The sequence below is a fragment of the Nicotiana attenuata genome, unplaced genomic scaffold, assembly GCF_001879085.1.
Source record: "Nicotiana attenuata strain UT unplaced genomic scaffold, NIATTr2, whole genome shotgun sequence".
NCBI lineage: Eukaryota > Viridiplantae > Streptophyta > Magnoliopsida > Solanales > Solanaceae > Nicotiana > Nicotiana attenuata.
The window spans coordinates 168,551-187,181 of NW_017671098.1; the positions used below are offsets into that span (position 1 = coordinate 168,551).

At 38.4% G+C, this 18,631-nt stretch overlaps 1 pseudogene; it reads right to left on the reverse strand.

Moving 5' to 3' along the window:
* Positions 1–1,048: 1,048 nt before the first annotated feature.
* The window catches only part of LOC109205905, a 39,777-nt pseudogene continuing 22,194 nt past the window's right edge, over positions 1,049–18,631 (reverse strand).

The window sequence follows — 18,631 nt, forward strand, 5'->3', positions numbered from 1 at the left end:
CCACACGTTCTTCAATCCCGCAAGATTGCCAAAAGCGTTGAATAAATAAAGAACAATGAAATAAAAAAGTAATCTCGTTTTTTAACCAAGAGCTAAGAAACTAATCACCAATCTTTTTTCCAGCATATTGAGCCCTTTAAATAGGTCTTGCAATGAGTAAAATTGATAAGGTTAAGAAAAACTAATCCTAATTAAACTAGAATAAGAATAAGGCTAAAAAAACTTATCCAAACTAAAATAGAAAAAAGAATTCTAGTAGGAATAAACTATCAACTAACAATTCTAGTTTGACTAGAACTATAGATATATTCCTACTAAAACAAGAATTAAGAAATCCTAATCTTGAATGGCTTCTTGAATTTCTTGGATTCTTGGCCTTCTTGATCTTGCATCATTTTTTCCTAGTTGAAAAAGACTTGTCCCTGAGTCTAACAACTTCCATAGATGACACAAGATTTGCTAGAGTGAAAAATAGGGATCCAAGGTGGAAAAAAGGGGGAACCCAATGCTCACTAGGTTTTAAGTTACATTTTGCTAGTTTATCATAGAGCTTCTTCACGTTGTAAGCAAACTTAGCATGTGGTCGAACTAAATCCCACTTTCTAAGTTTCAACTTTCTACCAAGTCTTCTCCATGTAATCTTTATATGTTGACTCTAAAACTTTAACTTACAATATGAAGTTATTAATGTTAGAACTTTATGAAACTTCGCCAACTCCATGTCTAGCTTTAAATTAAGCATAGAGTTCAACACTCTTTTTGAGGATACGTCAGTTGCATTGCTTGTACACCAACAATCACTTTAACGATAGCCATATATATATATATATATATATATATATATATATATATATATATATATATATATGACATGATGACATCTTGTTTCTCCAATATACGTTAAACTCTCCATTATCACCTTTTTAGGTAATCTTTCATCTTGTTCATGCATATTTTTACAGACCTTAGGATTAACGCAATATGATAACTTGTTTGGGATGATTGAGTCAACAATCAAGTCAATATTGTGTTGAGCATCTCTGAAAGGCTAAAAGTCAACAACACACATGGCTGGATAATCCAATGGATCGTAATAAAACTTTGGTTGTAATTCCTCAAGTTTTGGACCCAATACATGCTCCTCGTCTCTTTGATATTGGTCTTCATCATCTTCGTCCTCTTCACTCCCTTGATTATCTAAATATTTATCATCTTGGACATAGTTCTTTGGTACTCTTATGCTTTGGTCAGCTTTAACCTCTTCAACTTGCGCAATATATCTTGCTCTATGCGGTTGAATTGGCGAATATCGAAGTGGTAGACGTGGCGGGTATAGGCGTTGTGAAGGATTTGGTAGTTGATTTTGAAGCACCAAACCTTTAACCAAGTCAGTGAGATACTTCATTGATTCCGTCAAGCTATTTAGTTGCACTTTAAATGCTTCATTGTCTCGTTCAAAGACTGTAGCTCTTAATTTCTGAATTTTTAATTGAAGATCCATTGAAGAGTATCATGAACTTGCTATTTTCTTGTTTGGTGACACGATGAATAAGATAGCAAGTCAATAATTCGAATCTAGAACATGTGATTTGATACCAAATTGATGTACTTTCAAGGTTTTGCACCTCTCAAGCACAAAAAACAGAGAAAAACAACAGCACTCCGCTAAAGTTTTTCATAAAACAAGCGAAATCGTTCTTCAAACCCACGTTAGAAGAATATAAGATGAAAAGAAACTTAATCCACACGTTCTTCAATCCCAAAAGATTGCAAGTAGCATTGAATAAAAGAAGAACAATGAAATAAAAAAGTAATTACGTTTTTGAAGCAAGAGCTTAGAAACTAATCATCAATTATTTTTCTAGCGAATTGAGCCCTTTAATAGGCCTTACAATGAGTAAAATTGATAAGGTTAAGGAAAAAATAATCCTAATTAAACTAGAATAATAATAAGGCTAAGAAAACTTGTCCTAATTAAAATAGGAAAAAGAATTCTAGTAGGAATAGACTATCAACTAATAATCCTAGTTTGACTAGGAATATAAATATATTCCTACTAAAACAAGAATTAAGAAATCCCAATCTTTAATGAAAAAAGAAATCATAATCTTGAATGGATTCTTGGCTTCTTGAATTTCTTGGATTCTTGGCCTTCTTGATCTTGCATCAATAACCCTTGAATCTTCATCTCCTCTGAGTAAAATCCAACAACAAACACTAGCGTTCTTGTTACTTTAGTTGATTACTTGTTTAATTTTCGCAATAGTAGATTAATAGAAAAACAACTTTCTTAATTATTTTGGACAGTTAATTTATTTGAATTACCCTAGTCAACAATTATTCTAAGTCTCTATGGGTTCGACATCCGACTTTCGAGTCACTTTATTACTTGACGACCATGTATACTTGTATGTACTTAGGAAACCAACGGGAGGTTCCAGCGGGATTGAAGGGGTTTGGCCCTTTTCAAGGAGTGGTGATGAGGCCATGACCTTAGTAGTGTGCGTTGTTGTTAGTAGGAAATGTAGAGAGCGGTCAGTCTATCTCTCTAGAAAAATGGTGTTACTTGCAAACTAGGTCATCCCTCACTTGGCCTTTGCTTATTACCCAAGCTAACTCCAATACAATGAGGAGTTCCAATGCCATATAAGGTGCGCACTGCGCAAAGTTCTAAAATTCAAACATGACTAGCGGATTTTTTGGGAGGGAAGTAGTGGCGGATTTCAATCAACGTAGATGCAACCATGTCATCCAATCGAGCAGTTAGAAATGCCAAAAGATGAAGGGTTAACAAGAAAATTGAATGGATAACCTTACCAATTAAATTGCCATACAAAATGCATAATTTTGTCTTTCATCAGATAACCTAACTTGAATAGAATGAGCTAGTTGCTAAAAAAAAAGATGCATCTTTAAGGACAACCAGACGCACCACAATAATTTCCTCAACAAAATTATTGAGGAAAAGGAGGACAAGGTGATAAGGGAACAAAGCAATTTTATGATGTTGATACGGAGCCATTTCCTGATCCATTTTCCCAGACTAGTTCAGAAAAATCACTCTCAAAGAAGGCTTGTGAAGAGCCCCAACACACTGTTCAGCTTCACTACTGTCATTGACTATTAATGAGATATTAACCTGAGCATGAGCACCAGAAACATGAATTTGTTGTTAACCCAAAGCACTCATAAACCCTTTTGAGTAATTTGTACAAACATGACTAATAGTAAATTACCTTGAGAGATCAATTGAACATTTACCCCATTGGTACGTAGAACATGGAAAGCCTGTCATGTAATACACGATGAATTACAATCACTAAAAAGCATGGACTATAAGCAACAGAATGTCTTACTGGCACGAATTACAAGTGAAATAAACGAGAATGCGTTGCGTGCCGTAACAGCATTCCAAACACACAATCATGTAAAAGTATGTGCACTTGATGGAATGAGAAAATGGCTTTGACCGACGTGCATAGAGACTACTCCGAAGGTGATTCAACCAACTACAAGGTGTACATAGGTGGAGTAAGACTCTTAGCCAGCATATCAGATGCTAAAATACCTCGTGCCATTACATTCATAAACAAATTACAATTGTGCACCTTTTCCAGAATCAGTGAGGACCTCTTGACATTCCCAATAAGAGAGATGATTCATGAATCATGATCTATGTTGGAGCAGATTCACAACTGCAATCTTCTCAAGTTCCTCCACAACGTGATCAAGCTCCTATGCAGTTAAGCATTAAAGAGTAGTAACACACAATCAGAAGCACTTCAAAATGACCAATCATAGGCAATTCCTTTTAACCGATTGGAAATGAGATCAATGTGTTGACGAGAAGTTAAATTGATTTACTGAAAAATAAGAGGAAAATCATAGACTTGCCTGCTGAATCAGTTCTCTGCTCCATAGTTTTGAACAATCCAATGTTAATGAGATACTCACTTCACTTGTAGCTACAATTGTTGGGGTCGAAATAACATGGTGCATGCGGAAACTATATAACAATACAAAGCTTGGTGGACGATAAATCAGACGACAAAAGAAAAATATAATAAACTAAGCATAATAGTTTATAATGGTTTGGTCAATTGATCTACATATGATAAAACCAATATAAAAGAAGAAAAACTATCGAGAGAAAAATTTCCCCCTAAACAAAACTCTTTAATGACTACATTGTGGATATTAAACTCTTTAATGACTACATTGTGGATATTTTTTTTGTGCCCTTGTGAGAAGCAGAGATCGTTAATTTATTGATGTGCAAAACTTGTCTTCCAAGAATAGGATAAGATATATTAAGGAGATTTAATCATTTTAGGAGTCTTTTTCCATTCCTTCAAGAAAGAGAGTCCTAATAGATTAGAAATTCAGGGCAAAATCCTAACAACAACATGAACAGATATGCCTAAATCCTCAAAGATGGAGAAAAGCTGAAGGGAGATATGATATAGAACTGCCTTAGAATCGGAAATTTGGGGAGAAACTAAAAGTGATACCCAAAGTCCGACCTTTGCAAGGAAGCCAAATTGACCGAGCATACGGGTGCTGACTATATCCAACATGGTTACATTTCGTTTCAGAACAATACTTGTAAGTACTGCCTGTAAAAGAGGGAGAAATACAATCAAAGTTTACAATACTTCTGGAAATACAAAATTTTGTGAGAGCAGCCGTACTGACCTTACTCATATCTCTACATCTGGTGATGAGGGTCCCCGGAGCTTTAGGATTATATGAGTTTTTGACCCTGACAGGAATATCACATTCAATAGAAGGCCTCATGGACTGTGGATGTAGGACCTGTAGCAACATTTCAGGGTCCAAAGGAATCAAGCAAGCATCTTATATACCTCTAAATACAGTTCCCTGCTACCCCCCCACCTACAAACCCCCACTTTGCTGTATTTCAAAGCCATTATAGACATTTCTAAGACGACTATAAACTCTGAGGCCATTAATGATACCTGTGCACCAAAATATGCAAGTTCAGCTGCCTCATCAAAAGTTAGATATGGTACAGGCTCCGGACGTGGATATATGCACATGTTTAAACCCCATCAACATCCTTCCACACCTGTCACGTATTATACCCACTATCTTCAGATCCAAGGAGAACTCACATCTCAATGAAAGTGGGCACCTACAATGCGAATATTTGTGCTAATACAAATATGAATGCAACTTTCAGTGATGGACATGCCATCTCATCAGATGCAGATTGACAAAAATACTTTTCAATATTCAGTACTGAGCTCACTGACCTGAATTTCACATAATCCCAATGCCTTGCCAATGGTAGTAGCAGTCAAGTCACTACCACCCCTACCTAGTGTCGTCACAGCACAACTTCTCCAACCCTTCAACCAGCTGCAAAGACTATTGTCATTAAGAAGGTCCAAAACTCCAAGAAAATCAACCAGAAAAGAAATGCATGAAAAGCTAAAACGGGTACCTTTCCCAGAAAGCCAGTGACAATAGGAATTGCTGGATTACTCGTCCAATCTTCACTTAATCTCTTTGCAACTGTTATGTGATCAATGATTGGGCTGCCTTCCTTGTATTTAAAGGTCATCAATTGCTTTAGCAGAAACAATTTGTTGTTCCCGATTTTTGAAGCATAAAGAGTCTCTAGCTTTTCCCACAATGATCTCGCATGTATCTCGTTTACAATATGGTTGAGAACATTATATTCAACCCATTGCTGTATATATCCACATACTTGTTGGTGCTCGAAATCCCAATCTTCATCGGATATACTCTCGGGTTTATTAGCTGAAAAAACGGGTAGATGCATCTTCTTCACGAACAACAAGTCTTTCATCTTGCTTTTCCAAACATTATAATTTCTTCCATTTAAATATACCATCTTGCTCATATTTGCCTCCATTCCGTGACAACCCAGATAAATAACCAAGGCTCTGATACCACTGTTATGTTGAGGAAGAGGCAAACCCGAAAATAAAGAAGATAAAGAACACCAAATTTTAACGTGGTTTTTACCTTCGATTTGAAGGGTTTTCCACGTTCAAATTTGGTGTTCTTTATCTTCTTTATTTTCAGGTTTGCCTCTTCTCAACATAACAGCAACAGCAGGATAAGTTGCTTCCAATATATCCGCATTAGTAAAATCATCTGTTGTAATACCTATCTCAAATGAATCATACTGCATTTAAACCCCAAAAATTTAAAAAGTTATAATATTTCCATCTAAGAGGTATCAACAAGATGTATACAATTGCCGTGGAAGATGTTATCCGCAGTCATGCAGCGTGGAACAAGCATGGCTCTACTGTAAAAACCATGATCAACTAAGATTTTCGAAGCTAACAATGTCCTGTTTCCTGGTTTAGGCAGAAATAATTAATCAAGAATTGCCTCTTGAATCTCGTGTGCCTATATTATTTCATAATTAAATTTTGTAACTGCATTAAGATCGCATTTCTTTATTTCCCAATGTTGCAGTAAACTTAGATGATTCACATGTTTGTCATAGCATTCATGGAAATTAAGAGTATAAAGAAATCAGATATAATGTGCTATTAATGAGCTCCTAGAATCAGGTTACTCAGATTAGTAGATGTAAGTGGCAAAAATAGATGACATAAGCGACTGCTCAATCCTATCAAACCAAAGTAGGTTTCCCGACTTAAAATACAGCCTTTTTTCCTTTTTGGTATCTTTTTGTAGATTCTCAATTGGTATACCTCTTGTCAAGAGGAGCTTTCCCATCATCAATGAAATTACATTTTACTTGATGAAAAAACAAAACAAAAGCAAATCATCTCTTCTTGTATGTTACAGTACTTGAAGTGGCATTCATATATGAACGGAAGGGGCATATAATTAATCGAAAGGAAAAAAGAACGGTATAGCTAGTTGGTAAAAAAAAAAAAAAAGCACCAGATCAATGGAACATCAAGTTCACAATAAAAGAACGAACTAAGTTTGCACTTCAGTGAGGAACAGACTTTTAGACTATGGTACAAGCCTACCAGCAGTTTGATGATATCCAATGCAATAACAAATGGTATATGATCAATCAACAAACTCCACAAGTCTTTTGAATCTCACATGTGAAGGCACTGAGAAAATGATACGACATAGATCATTTTTCCAACAAGATCCGTTGGGCTACAATTCTTTTTTTTTTTTGGTAATGAAGAAACTTTATTTATCCATTAAGTAGTAGGGTTACATGGCCTGGCCGTCCCATTGGGAGCAGACGTAAGTATGGTAGTAGTAGTAATATTATTACAACCAAAAGAGGACGTTAAAGAGTTTCCGAGCATAGCCAAATTATTTAAAACAACAACATTAGTGGTGCTTGTCCTAGTAGTACTAATACCCTCTTTGTCAGCTTGCACAGCATGTCTGAGGTAGTCTGGGACTTCTGAATATATTTGATTATAGTAGACGTTGGCTTGCCGGACTCCATATTGTGCCAGTTCATGTCCTATCTTGTTGCCTTCACGGAAGTTGTGTAGGATTGGTGGATTCCCCTACCTCTTCAGCCAGTACATGCATTTGGAAATAAGAGCATTATATGGTGGAGAATTAGGAGTTTCGATTAGTGATGGTATAGAGGTTGAATCCGTCTCAATTTGAAGGTTCGTAAAGTGATAAGCTACGGCTAGTTTGAATCCGTAGCATAATACCTCAAGTTCCATGTGTAGCGGGACGGGCCATTGGTCTTCTTGCTAAAACCTAGAATCTATTCCCCAGTGGAGTCTCTAAAAATACCTCCTATCCCTCCCTATTTAAATCTACCCTTAAAAGCCCCATCTATGTTTAATTTCAGTTGGTGCATGGTAGGGGGCTCCCATTTGGTAGACACTAGTAGGGGTCTACTTAGTTTGCTGCAATTTATGTTACTACAATGAAGATATTCTATGGATCTTGAGATAACATTGTTGCTATCAACTGGGTTGCAAAGATTGTGAAAGGTGTTTCTATTCCTATTTAGCCAAAGAAGCCAGAGAGCAAAGGAAAAGAGACAGTCCCATGTTAGGGAATGGCATATGATTTGAGGTTTATGCGTGTAGAGGCTATCTAGCCAGTGGGTAAATTGGGTGTCAACTGTTTGTATGCTAACACCTAGTGCTTCCAATAAATGTTTAGCTATTGGGAAAAGAGAAAAATGTGTTGCGGAGTTTCCTCAGCGGCGGGACAAACTGAGCAGTGCAAGGAAGTGGCAATCCCAATGTGACATAGATAGGTTTTAGTAGGTAATCGATCATGGTAGCATTGACATAGGAAATACTTAATCTTATTCCAAGTTTTCAATTAGCATAGCCATGCAAAATTTTTGCTTTGGGTATGAGTGTTATTAGAGGTTATAAGAGGGTACACAGATTTTGTGCTGAAAACTCCATCTATGATGGGGGCCCATATTGGAGTATCAGTATGGTTGTAGTCATTTACAGTTTGGAAGGAGTGAATTTCGGTTAAAATATGGGATGGGAGCTCAAAAGAGATTTGTGACAGTTCCCATGAGTTGTTAGAGAAAATGTTCAAAATTTTGAGATTTGAATCATTGTATGACAGTGGACCTTGAATCATATTATATAGGGTTTTTGTGAAAGGCAGCTAGTTTGCATGCCAAAAGTCAACATTGGAACCATCTCCAATGTGCCAGAAAATAGCATCTTTGCAAATGGTCCAGCCTTTGAGGATGTTTTTCCATATAAAGGAGTGAGATGTATCAGAGTAGCGACCAACATATTTGGAATTGAGAACTGTAGCCCAAATAGCAGTGGGATGACTAAAGAATCGCCAAGTGAGGCTTGTAATAGCGGCTGTATTTTTATCAGAGGATTTTCTTATACCTAGACCCCCCAGCATGTTTTGGCAATGAGACAGTGTCCCATTTATAGTGGATTTTCCTGGAGATTTGATTACTGCTCCACAAGAAGTCACGTTGAATTTTGTCAATTTGACGGTGGTTTTTTTTAGGCAGCATCGTGTATTGAATCTGTTGAGGACTCGAGTGACGGGCACGATTTGGTCAAGCAGTCCGAGCTGCTCTATTACCCTCGACCTGATAATGTTGGCCGAGCTACTTGGGTCCACAAGTACACGTTTTATTTGAAATATATTTACGAGGAAAGAGATTACCAGTGTGTCGTTGTGAGGTTGAGACAAGGTCTCAATGTCCTCTTCGCTGAATGTGAGGGCATCTTCGGGTATGTATCCCCGGGTTCGCTTTCTCTGGTGATGGATATTTTTGTCCTTCTCATCACAGGTTCCTGGGGGGCATCAACGCCTCCCAAGATCATGTGGATGACATGTTGCAGCTCGTTCGTTTTGTTCTTCTTGGCCGTCTCTCTTTCTCGAAACTGGTTTTTGGCCCGATCACTTAGGAATTCCTGGAGATGACCCTTGTTGAGTATTCTGGCTACATCCTCTCGGAGTTGCCCCTCGAAGCTGGTGGCAATCCTCGGTCCTGTGGCCATGTGTGTTGTGGAATTCGCACACTAGGTTATGGTTCCTTTGCGAAGGATCCAATTGCATAAGCCTGGGCCACTTGACGTCTTTGATTTTGCTGATGGCGAAGACAATATCCGATATATCGATGTTGAAGTTGTATTCTGACAGGCGAGGTGCCTCTGCTGGTCCTGCAATCCTGTCGAATCCGGCTCGGTTGATGAGTCCCCGAGGATTCTGTCCTCGGTCTATCCTTCGGTCATTTTGAGGTGGGTTACGCCGTATGGCGTTCCTTCGATCTTCGGTGTACGGCTGATATCTTTTTTTGTTTGGCTTTGGCTTCTTTTCTAGGAGCCTGCTTGGGTATACCGAGCCCGAGGGGGCTCCCAACTGATCGTCCTCGACCCTGATTTTTGACTGGTATCAGTTATGAATGTTCGACCAAGTCACGGTGGGGTATTCAACCAGGTTCTCTTTCAGCTGCTTCGAAGCTACCGAGCCTCGCTCATTCAGACCTTGAGTAAAGGCCTGTACCGCGCAATCGTCGGATACCGGAGGTAGTTTCATTCTTTCCATTTGAAAGCAAGACACAAATTCCTGCGACATTTCATTCTCCCTCTGCTTGATTTTGAAGACGTCAGATTTTCTGGTGGTCACCTTGATGGCCCCGGCATGCGCCTTTATGAAGGAATCTGCCAACATGGCAAATGAGTCTATAGAGTTTGGGGCCAAGTCATGATACTACATCATCACCCCTTTAGAGAGTGTTTCTCCAAATTTTTTCAGCAGGACGGACTGGATTTCGTCGTCCTTCATGTCGTTACCCTTTACTGCACAAGTGTATGCGGTAACGTGTTCATTGGGGTCCGAGGTACCGTTGTATTTTGGAAGCTTCAGCATTCTGAACTTCTTCGAAATGGGTTTTGGGGCCTCTTCCTGTGAGAACGGCTTCTGCACGAACTTATTCGAGTCCACACCCTTCGAAATCGGGGGCGCTCCTGGAATTTGGTCGACCTTGGAGTTGTAAATCTCGACCTTCTTATCGTTGGCTTCTATCTTTTTTTTTGCCCGATTCGATCCTTCTAGTGAGGTCCTCGAGCATCTTTATGATGGCGGGATCGGCTATCGACCCATTATTGTTTGACCTTTCCGGTACCTGTTCGGCCGGGGGCGCTGTCCCTGGTGCTACTGTGCTAGGAGTTTTCTGGTGACTTTGCAGCTGAGCAATAGCCAGCTGTTGTGCCTGCAACATTTCAAATATAACATGAAGGCTAATTTCCCGTTCTTCCCGAGCGGGGGTTTTTTGGGCTTCCTGTTGGTCGCCTTGGTCTATGCTCCTGTTAGTGTGGGAGCTTACTTCAATGTGTTGAGCGTCGTATGAGACTTCGTCCGCCGGAATCGGTCCTGGCGCGTTCTAAAGATTTTGTGGTGGCTCAGCACCACCAGGAATAGCCACACCATTCTCTCCATGGTTCTCAATATTGTTGTTCACTGAATCAGACATTACGACCTGAAATCAAGGATCTTTAGACAAGAAAAAGCGTGAAAGATAACTTGCATTATGTAATGAAACCAGCAAGAAAATAGTCACTATTATTTTCAGCCCCACGGTGGGCGCCAAACTGTTTACCGGGAAAATGGTAATAACAATTAAATTTGTTGAGGGACTCTAAAAATACGTGATCTATTTTTATGCTAGTTGTTAAGCAGATATTGCTAGATGTGTGAGACTTAGAAACGAAATAAGAGCTAAAGATAGAGTGATAATCAAACCGATAGGCTGATCAACCCGGGCCTCGAGCTTGTCGATTCGGGGCCTCGAGATCAATTCCAAGGCTCGGCTACGAGTTATCGAGGGTGATCGGGGTAGGGCTAACAGTTATGATAAAATCAATGAAAGCTCTTTATGGCCAATGATAAGGAATAAATGACGAACAAGTATGAAGATAATAAATGAAGGCAATAATACAAGAAAGTATGCTAGAGAGCAAAGAGAGTGTTCTTCTACATTTCGTGTAGAGCGACTGAAGCAACAGACCTTACAAAATGGTAGGGATCCCCTTTATATAGGAGGGAAATCCTAACATAGTACAAAATACATTAATTGCACAGATCTGGGGATGGGACAACTAGATATGACACCCTGATTCGGGTTTAGAGTAGACCGGCAGGCTGTGTCAGTCCTAGCCGTGTACCTTGGGAACTTCCCCTTTCCTGTCATGGTTGTGGTCACCACTACCCTTGGGTCGGGTGTCGATGAACCTCGAGGGGGGAGACTCGGCCACAACCTTGTAGCCTAGATGCTTCGAGATGACCCTCTGAAATGCCTTAATGACGAGACCGATTTTGCCGTATACAAAATGGTATATGATCAATCAACAAACTCCAGAAGTGTTTTGAATCTCACATGTGAAGGCACTAAGAAAATGATACGACATAGATCATTTTTCCAACAAGATCCGTTGGCTACAAGTTTCTTTTTTGGTAATGAAGAAACTTTATTTATCCATTAAGTAGTAGGGTTACATGGCCTGGTCCTCCCATTGGGAGCAGACGTAAGCATGGTAGTAGTAGTAATATTATTACAACAAAAAGAGGACGTAAAAGAGTATCCGAGCATAGCCAAATTATTTAAAACAACAACATTAGTGGTGCTGGTCCTAGTAGTACTAATACCCTCTTTGTCAGCTTGCACAACATCTCTGAGGTAGTCTGGGACTTCTGAATATATCTGATTATAGTAGACGTTGGCTTGCCGGACTCAATATTGTGCCAGTTCATGTGCTATCTTGTTGCCTTCACGGAAGTTGTGTAGGATTGGTGGATTCCCCTACCTCTTCAGCCAATACCTGCATTTGGAAATAAGAGCATTATATGGTGGAGAATTAGCAGTTTCGATTAGTGATGGTATAGAGGTTGAATCCGTCTCAATTTGAAGGTTCGTGAAGTGATAAGCTACGGCTAATTTGAATCCGTAGCATAAAACCTCAAGTTCCATGTATAGTGGGACGGGCCATTGGTTTTTTTTTTTTTGCTAAAACCTAGATTCCATTCCCCAGTGGAGTCTCTAAAAACACCTTCTATCCCTCCTTGTTTAAATCTACCCTTAAAATCCCCATCTATGTTTAATTTCAGTTGGTGCATGGCGGGGGGCTCCCATTTGGTAGACACTGGTAGGGGTCGATCTAGTTTGCTGCAATTGATGTTACTGCAATGAAGATATTCTATGGCTCTTGATATAACATTGTTGCTATCAACTGGGTTGCAAAGATTGTGAAAGGTGTTTCTATTCCTGTTTAGCCAAATAAGCCAGAGAGCAAAGGAAAAGAGACAGTCCCATGTTAGGGAATGGCATGTGATTTGAGGTTTATGCGTGTAGAGGCTATCTAGCCAGTGGGTAAATTGGGTGTCAATTGTTTGTATGCTAACACCTAGTGCTTCCCATAAATGTTTAGCTATTGGGCAAAGAGAAAAATATGTTGCGGAGTTTCCTCAATGGTGGGACAAACTGAACAGTGCAAGGAAGTAGCAATCCTAATGTGACATAGATAGGTTTTAGTAGGTAATCGATCATGGTAGCATTGCCATAGGAAATATTTAATCTTATTCCAAGTTTTCAATTTGCATAGCCATGCAAAATTTTTGCTTTGGGTGTGAGTGTTATTAGAGGTTATAAGAGGATACACAGATTTTGTGCTGAAAACTCCATCTATGATTGGGGCCCATATCGGAGTATCAGTATGGTTGTAGTCATTTGCAGTTTGGAAGGAGTGAATTTCGGTTAAAATATGGGATGGGAGCTCAAAAGAGATTTGTGACAGGTCCCATGAGTTGTTAGAGAAAATGTTTAAAATTTTGAGATTTGAATCATTGTATGACAGTGGACCTTGAATTATATTATATAGGCTTTTTATGCAAAGCAGTCAGTTTGCATGCCAATAGTCAACATTGGAACCATGTCCAATGTGCTAGACAATAGCATCTTTGCAAATGGTCCAGCCTGTGAGGATGTTTTTCCATATAAAGGAGTGAGATGTATCAGAGTATCGACCAACATATTTGGAATTGAGAACTGTAGCCCAAATAGCGGTGGGATGTCTAAAGAATCGCCAAGTTAGTCTTGTAATAGCGGCTATATTTTTATCAGGGGATTTTCTTATACCTAGATCCCCAACATGTTTTGGCAAAGAGACAATGTCCCAATTAATATAGGGGATTTTCCTGGAGATTTTATTACTGCCCCACAAGAAGTCACGTTGAATTTTGTCAATTTGACGATGGTTTTTTTTAGGCAGCATCATGTATTGCATAATGTGGTTTGGGAGGTCATTGAGGGTGGTTTGAACAAGAGTAACTCTTCCCGCTAGTGATAGAAATTAGGTTTTCCAACTAGTTAGTCTTTTATTGAGGTTGTCAAGGATGAATGTGTAGTCAGTTGGTTTGGGTTTGTTAGCCAAAATTGGAAAGCCCAGGTATTTTCCAAAGCTATCACTAACTTTGATGTTAAGTATGGTAGAAATGGAATTTTTCAGACTAATAGAGCAGTTCTTTGAAAAGAGTAATTTGGATTTGGTGTGATTTATTTTTTGCCCTGATAATGTACTAAAGTAGTCAAGACATCGCTTGATTGTATTGACATATTTCTCATTGGCTACTGCCATTAGGGTTAATCGTCCACAACAAATAAATGGGAGAGGGGTGGCCTTGTTGGGCTAAGATTGAAAGGATCCCAAAGAGTTAAATCAATTTGGTGATTTATAAGGAGGGATAGCAACTCAATACAAATGATAAAAATGTACGGAGATATAGGGTCACCTTGTCTTATCTCCATTGATGGCTTGAAAAACTCTGTTTGGGATCCATTTACAAGGACAACAATACGGGAGGTTCTAATGCAAGCCATGAGGATTTTAGTGATGCTGGGTGGAAAGATAAAGTAGTGCAGGGCTCTACGAATAAATGACCATTCAAGTCGGTCAAAGGCCTTTTCCAATTCAATTTTAAGGAGGATTTTCCCCTTGGTGCCTTTCATTTTATTATAGTGATGAATAATTTATTGAATGAGGATGGCATTATCAGCTGCCCGTCTCCCTTTAAGGAAGCTAGATTGAAAAGGGCCAATTAGGTTATCTAGAAAGGGTTTGATACAATTGATAATGATTTTAGTAATGACCATAGAAATTGTATTGCTAAGTCCAATAGGTCGGAAATTCTTAAGGTCATTAGCATTAGGAAACTTGGGGATTAGACAAATAAAGGTGGTATTAAGCTGCTATAGGATGGTGTGGGTTTCAAAGATGGTGTGACAATAATCAAAAACCAAATTTTTAACAATGTGCCAATATTCCTGGTAGAAGAATGTGTGTAGCCCATCCGGACCAGGAGCTTTAAAAGGTTTGAAGGAAAAAATAACCCTGTTGATACCCAATTTTTCCCTGTATATTTTTAATATGCAAAATACTTTCAAAATAGCATATGTACGCATATATAAGCATGTCCAAATGTTTTGTTATTTTTCCTTAATTTTTAAAGATTTTTAAACCAATTTATTCCCCTACTTTTATTCATAAAAAACCCAATAATAATTTCTAAAATTATCATTTTTGGTGATTCATTTATCGGATTCTCATATTTATACTAAAATATAGCTAATATATTTTTTGCATATTTTTACGAATTTATTTAGTATTTTAAAGCTAAATTGCATAAAATTGCAATATTAGCCCCTTTTAAGATTTAATTGCGTTTATATTTATAAAAATTAAGTCCAGTATTTTCAAATTGATAATTATATGTTATTAATCAGTTTAGTGGCTTTAATTTACTTCCAAAATTTTTTTATTATTTTTTATAAAATAAATGAGGGGAAATGGCTATTTAAATAATAGCCCATCTGCATTTCAATTTTAGCCGGATTTGGACCTCTAATTAAACGCAATTCCTAAACCCAATTACCCAACCCAATTACCTAATCTACCCGACCCACTACCCTTCTAAACAACCCGCCCGGATTCCCCATTCAATCCAGGCCGTTTATCAAAATGATCAACGACCACCTTTTAATCTTTCCTTTTTTAATTTCCCCTTACCCCCAAACCCTAGTCATTTTGCATCCCCAGCCGCCTTTGAAACCCCCCTTTCTCTCAATTCTCTCTCAAGGCTTCTCAAACTCTAGCCGCCTCCCTCCACTTCCACCCTAAAATCACCGGAATCCACGGCTTCCAAGGCCATTGAAGTCCTATACCGGCCTCCCATAACTCCCACACGCCTGGTTACTGTGGTTTGAAGGCCTGAACATGAGGAAGCTTGGCCCAGACTTTGTTTGATTTGAGTTCTATGGCCGTCTCTGACCTTGCTCCGGCCAGCCATGGTCATTCGACCCTAATCTCGACTTCTCCGGCTCAGATCAATGACTTTCCAAGCCTTTCTCATCACCTGCGTTCTTCTGAAACCCTAACCCTCCGAGGTTTTTCTTTTAGATCCGTTGTATATCAGTGTTTTCTCTAAGCTCTTAAACATTTTCTCAAAGTTCTTTCAAAACTATACCTTCAGAGCCTTCATCTTTTTCCGATTTAGGGTTTCGTTAAGTTATCCTTTAAAGTTTCTCTGATATTTAGCATGTTCTACTGTGTTTCGCATGTGTGTCTTTTACTGTGTTTCTTATAAGTTCCTTCTACTGTATTTTCTATGTGTTTCTTCTACTGTATTTCTTATGTGTTCTTCTACTGTGTTTCTTATGACTGTTCTTCTACTGGAAAATGCATGTTAAAAGTCTCAGTTCCTTTATGAGATTTCTGAACTTATTTCATTAGTATTTTTGCCTTGATTACTTGTCTTCTCATCTCTACACTCGATTTATGGCAAAACCCTAAAATTTGGGGTTTCATCCGAGTATTGAGACTATTCGCTATGTGATTTGCTTGTTCTTCATCTTTGAATTTGTTTGATTTCAAAACCCTAACTTCTTTGGACCTATTCGAGTTTCTGTGGATCGTTTCATCTACTGCTCGACTTAGTTTCAAAATCTTTGTTTCAACCTTTGTTTCTTTATATGATTCTGATTTCCTGCTAAAACTCTTCTAGGGTCTTTCTACTGGACCCTCTGCATGCTATTTGATACTCTCCCTCTTCTTTGTCACTAAGATGACTACCATGTTCCTATAGTTCAATACTTACTAATTTTTGTGATTGCATGACGCTTTTTCTTTGTCCTAAATTCAGCCTTGCATGCCTAATACTTGTCTACTCTTTATATATGCTAAGCTTCCCCTCTAAAATGACTTTCAATTTTTTGACTGATTTCAGACCTCCTTTGTGTAAATCTGATTGATTCTTTCCTTGTTGTGTTAATCTCTCTGTTACTTGTTTGATTCAAAAACTTTCCTTAGCCTTTCTGACTTGGTTTACTCGTGAACCAGTGATTTCGAATCCCTGACTCCTTGATTTACTATGTACTGATTGATTTTATTGGGCATCTTACCTTATTTCTTTAACCGTGTATTTTAAAGATTCTTCCCTTAATTAAACTCCTATGTATTTACCCCTTATTGCCTACTTTGCACAAGATTCTTACTCGATCTCTTTCCTTAAATAATTTCTGTTCACTACCGTTTAAGTTTGAACTCCTTAATTAAGGAAGTTCTTCTACTAATTGATTTTAATTGGTACATGGTTATTTCTTGCCTTATTTTCTGCCTGTTTCACACTATAAATACATGCTCTTTCATTAACACGACACGCGAACACTCTTAGTTTTCTGAACTCACACTCACATTCAAAAGCATTCTCTCTCGTTACTTGTGTTGTGGCCTGTTTTCCAAGTACTGCTACTGCTGTATTTTGCTTCTTTGAAACTGGTATGTCCTGATTAAGGTTTTCAGCAATCACAACAATGTGTTATTTAATACCTTTACCTGCATGTCTGCCTACTACTTATGTGTAGTTCAATGCTTACTTAGCATGCTGTAATTTCCTTCTGCCTATTCTAAATGTATTATGAATCCCAAAACCCCCACTCCCTATGTGTTTATGCTATGGTTTGAGGCATGGCAGTACTGCAAATTATTGTCCATGACTCAAACTTGATCCCCTGGGATCCTAGCCTCTAATATGATGTGTTCTGGCAGACTTATTGGCATGCCAGCATCCTCCATTGCTGGGTATGCCTAAAGCTTTCCCTAGCCTAAGCAATAGGCTCTTTGCAATTCCCCTATTCCCTGAACCCCTTTTGTGTACCTGTTTGTGGCTGTTTTCCTCTCCTTTATTCCTTAGAATTCTGTTCTTTACTTGCACTCTCTCTTAGATTTTAAGTTCTGTCCCCCTCTTGTGAGCCTTGCCTTGGGACCCTTTGAGCTCCCTCTGAACTTGGACACTTGAGGGCTGGCCCTTCCACACTGCACTTGTCCCTATTCTGGTGATATAATTTGGGTGTGAGCATTGCCCGGAGTCCCATTGAGGCTCTTAGGGAACTTTGACACACTCAGATTGGAGAAAGGCTTTAGATCAGTGGTCTTTGAGTTGGTCTATCTCATATTTCAGACAGGGAGTCTGAATCAGGCTCTCCTTTGGTTGTACTTTTTTTTACTTTTTTTTATGTAATTTTTTATTCATTCTGGTTTGTAATAAGTTGTAATAAACGCTTGGGGTTGGCTAGTGAAAAAGGGTGAGTAACTATGCATGCAAAGGGTAGAAATCATGTCTATAGGTCTATTACAATTTTGCATATTCAGATACATATAGAGATCATGTCTATAGGTCTATTATAATTTTGCATATTTCAAATACATATAGAAATCATGACTATAGGACTACTATATTCCTGCATATCCAACTTCATATAGAAAGCATGTCTATAGGTATCTTGAATTCTGCATATTCAAATAGAAATCATGCATATAGGTCTATTCTGAATTCCGCGTAGCTAACTTTGTATAGAAATTATGCCTATAGGATTGTTCGCTTCTGCATATTCAAATTTTGCATCTAGATACCATGTTTATAGGTTTAAAACAAGCCTTATGCATTTAGATACTATGTCTATAAGGTTTCTGCATTTTTTTTACACCATGTCTATAAAGTTTAAAATCAGCAACGCATAGAAAGCATGCCTATAGGAATTTCTAATCGAATCCGATTCCCTCACTCAGTGTTAGAAAACCAGTAATAATGGATACTGACAGCTGCAGAATCTATA